At 40.3% G+C, this 4286-nt stretch overlaps 1 pseudogene; it reads right to left on the reverse strand.

The window, feature by feature from the left end:
• The window catches only part of LOC102004970, a 5605-nt pseudogene extending 1659 nt beyond the window's left edge, over positions 1-3946 (reverse strand).
• Positions 3947-4286: the final 340 nt, after the last annotated feature.

The following is a 4286-nucleotide window of genomic DNA, read 5'->3' on the forward strand; positions in this document are numbered from 1 at the left end:
GAAAGTTTGTACATATGTATATGCAGGATAGTTAACACGGGTGTTCTACTGTCCTGTATTTCCTTGCTGAAAGAAACTGTCAGTGAGGCATTGGTTGATTACCTTCCAATATCTATATGTGTTTTCATGAGAAACTACATTGAAGATATCAATATGTAATAAAAAAAAAAACTAATCCATCCACTTCTTTAATAAATACTCAGCGACGGGGGGATTGTCATGGCAGTGTGAACATGCTGGGGAGTGAAAGTTCATAAGCCACATGTGGTAGATTGACAACTGGTGGTCAACTTATAACCCCCAGCTGAACTGAGTAAGCGTGGTGCTGGGTGTGGGAGACCCACCTGGGGACTGTTGCCAGCCGCATAAGAGGCAGACCTGGAGAAGAAGAAAAAAGGTTTTTGGGAACTAAAGAGGCTGTTGGGAGCTGAGGGAGGCTGTTGAGAGCTGCAGAAGCTGTAAGGAGCTGTTGGTGGTTTTGGAGGAGCTCATCATGCTGGCTTTCCTGATGAACTTGGCTGTTTTCATCCTCTGAGGAGCTCAGGACCTCATTGGCACTGAGAATGGCTTTAGTTCACTTTGGGGGAGCTCTGGTCTTCACCTTGAGCATCGCTTCCTGGCTCCGGAGGGAAACAAAGTGCACAGCTCAGGTTCCTGAAGAAGCTCATGCTGCCGGTCTCCAGGAGAAGCTTGCTGCATTGGTTTCCCTGAAGGGAACTCGGCCATCTTGATCACTGGAGGAGCTCGGGACCTCACTGTTGCTGAGGATGGCTGTGGTAACTTTTGGGGGAGCTCTAGTTCTTCTGAGCATGGCTTCCTGGCTCCGGTGCAGATCCCTCAGCCTGCTAGTACAGATCCTTCATCCTGCAGGCACAGACTTCCTAGATTCTACCACTGGCCTTTGGGCCTTCCCAGCACAGATCCGTGAAACAGGCCTGCATGAGACATTGTTGTGGGCTCTGGACCTCCAGTTGGATTCGTGGGAGGCATTGTTATGAGCTCTAGGTCTTCAGCTGGACTCATGCAGGACATTTCTGTGGGATTCAGGCCCTCAGCTGGATTCCTTGGTCTTAGTGTGTGGACAGATTCCCTGCACACTCTTGTACATCATTCTTTGGGTGACTATTATAAATAATCATATAAAATATGTGTCCTGTATTATATTGTTCCCCTTGCCAAATAACCCCCAAACCAACACACCACAGTTCTTCAGAATTACCAGAAGCATTAAGCTGTCTTCTTTCCAAATGTTGTGATTTCAGGATCATCATCATAAATACCAAAATCATCATGCTAATAGCTCCAGCTTTCATCCTGACCTTCTTGGTTATCTTCAAGTCCTTTCAACTCATTTTTATTTATTATACATGTCTTATAGCCTAAAGTCTGATCTATTTTTGAGGAAGTTCCATAGGTAGCTGAGAAGAACGTGTTCTCTGTTATTGGATGGAACACTGTACATATTTGTTAAATCTGTGTTTAAGGTGGTGCTCCAGCTTTGCTATTTCTTTGTCCTTTTTGGGGGGACAGGTTTACCTGTCTATTTGTGTGAGTCTCCCATAATAGTTTCACTGTTATCTCTCTGTCCTTATTAAGTCGATTAGTTTTAGTTTTACTTTACTGAATGCGCTAACCTTATCCTTGTGAATTGTTGTATTTACCAATATATACTCTCCTTTATTGTCTCTTCTGTTAAGTTATGGTTTGAAATTCAATTTGTCAGAAACTAAAATACCTACTAGTGTTTCCTTTGCTCTTTGGCTGCGTGGGGCATCATTTTCAATGTATGTGTTTCTTTGTGGTTGAACTAGGTCTCTTGCAAACAGCAAATAGTCGTAGGGTTTTGTTTTATGTTCCAGTCTGCCAATATATCATTGGCTGGGAAGTCAAAATCATTTATATCGTTATTTTGAAAGTTATTTACTGACTCTTATAATTTTCCAGTGCTGATTTCTTCATTTTTCCCTCATGTTTACCTACTCTCTCAGCTGGATCTATTCTTTAGAGGGTTTTTTGGTGGTGGTGCTGGTGGCAGCTGGTTGTTTTGTTTTGTTCTTTGACTGTCTAATGATGTTGCCCCCACTGCCTCTCTCTAGGATTCTTTTGACTATTTTTTGTAAAGCTGATGTGGCGGTCATGGATTTCACTACACAGACATTCCTCACTTAAGGACTGAGTTTTGTTCCTGTGATTAGGGAGTTAAGTGAATTGATTGCTAAATGAAGAACTGTATATAGTTTGTACATTACAACATTCAGAACAAAGAAATGGTTGAAGGAAACTCCAACCTGATGACTTTGCTTTTATTTGTATAACTCTTACATGCAGTACTGTGATGGATAACAGAACATAAAACTAGAGTACTATACTGTACAGTCAGCAAAAATTATAGTGCTGTACTGTTGAAGAAGTCACCATAAGGCCACACTGCCACTCACGTTCCTGTATTTTTAAGTCTGAATGGGGGTCATAAGACCGAGAGACTGATCATAAATCCACACAGCATGCCTCGGTTGTAAGTCCAAGCAGTTGTTAAACAGGCAGTTAGATGGGTGTCTGTGTTCTCTTTGTCATAGGAAGTCCATACTTCTCCATAAATTTTAGGATAATTTTAATGGACCCAGTAATGTGGATTGGCAGTTGTTTTCTTTCAGGGTTTGTAACACTTTGCTCCTGATGGGTTTCTTGCCTTGCTATAATTCCTGCTGAGTTGCTATGGCATCCAGCCAATATGGCACTGGAGGTCATGTGGTATGGTGCTGAGTCAGTATGGCACCACGCCAATATGGCGCTGGCCAGTAGAGGCCATGTGCTAAGCCCCACCCCTCTTCCTCTGAGTCAAATTACGACTTCCTACTTCCCTTTTTGTAATATCACGTTTCCTTTTCCCATGCTCCTGCCCAATCCTGGTCTGCCTCCTAAACCCCGCCCCCAGCCTGAAGCTATTTAACCTTGGACCCCATGACAGACCCTCAGAAGGTCCACGTCTCTCTTTCTTTTCCTTGTGATCTTCTCCATGCCCACAATAAAGTCATTTTATTTTGCTTTACTTCTCTCTGTGCTGGAAAAACCTATCAGCTCCAAATTCTTCTGGCCTTTAATGTTTATGTTGAGAAATCTACTGTTATTTTGATAAGTTTCCCTTCTATATTACTTTATATTTAATGTTTTTCTCTTAGAGCTTTTACTAGTGTTTCTTTCTGCTGAATTTCTGGGATTTTTTATTTTGATGTGTTACAGGGAGGTTCTTCTCTATTTGATGTGTCATGAGGGGGAGTTTCTAGTTGGGTCTATTTAGGATGCTAAGTCCTTCATTTCCATTGATATCCATTTCATTCCCTATAGTTGGAAATTTTTCTGCTAGTATCAGTTAATTCATTAATTGTACATTTGGTGTCATCTTCTAATTCATGTAATGCTTAGGTTGGTTTTTAGAGTCAGGGAGCAGCTCCTGGATCCAGATTGTATAGTCTTTTGTTGTTTTTAGAATATCACTAATAACTAACGTCAACCTTATCTTCAGTTTCTGATTGTTTCCAATATATCTTCTTGGTTGTTTTAAACTCTCAACTCGGTTTTTATTATACAGAATAGCTGCTTGATTTCTTTATATAATTTCTCATTCTTTACTAAATTAGTCATTCATACCCTATTTGTTTCTTGAATCCTTCTGCCACTTATTTATATCTTCTTTAAGCTCATAATTAAATTATTAATTGAATCATTTATCTGTTCACTTACATCTTTTTTGAGCTTATTGGTCATCTTATTTATTTCTGCACTTTTTTGCTCTCAACTTTGATCTCTTCAATTATTTTAACTATTTAGTCTGTTGTGATCTTTTTCTGGAAAATCTCCCACTTCATTGTCTTTGAGTACAACTTATGGGGACAGTCTTTTAGGGAGTTGCGAGCTTTTGAGGCATCTTGTTGCCTTGTTTCATCATCGTTCTTGTGGTTTTGTGTTGAATGCTATAGATTAGTTGGGATAGAAATCCTTGACACTATGATAGGAACCTATTTATTATGTGTCTGCCTGTGATAGGTCTTTGGCCTGGCTACAATCAGTATGCAGTTAGTCACCTATGACAGTTCACAAACCAGGTTCAGTCTCTATCACTGCCTTGGGAGAGGAAGATAATTATCAGTAATAACATTCAAAGAAGCAATCCTTTGTTAGTACTTCACTTAAGCCTTGTTACAAAAGTTTACAAATCTCGCTACAACAAGGAAGTTCATAGAGTAATAGTAATAGAGAATAGACTGAGAGCCAGGGAAAGCAAAAGG

This window comes from Chinchilla lanigera, unplaced genomic scaffold (assembly GCF_000276665.1).
Source record: "Chinchilla lanigera isolate Chin_1 unplaced genomic scaffold, ChiLan1.0 scaffold00131, whole genome shotgun sequence".
NCBI classification, from domain to species: domain Eukaryota; kingdom Metazoa; phylum Chordata; class Mammalia; order Rodentia; family Chinchillidae; genus Chinchilla; species Chinchilla lanigera.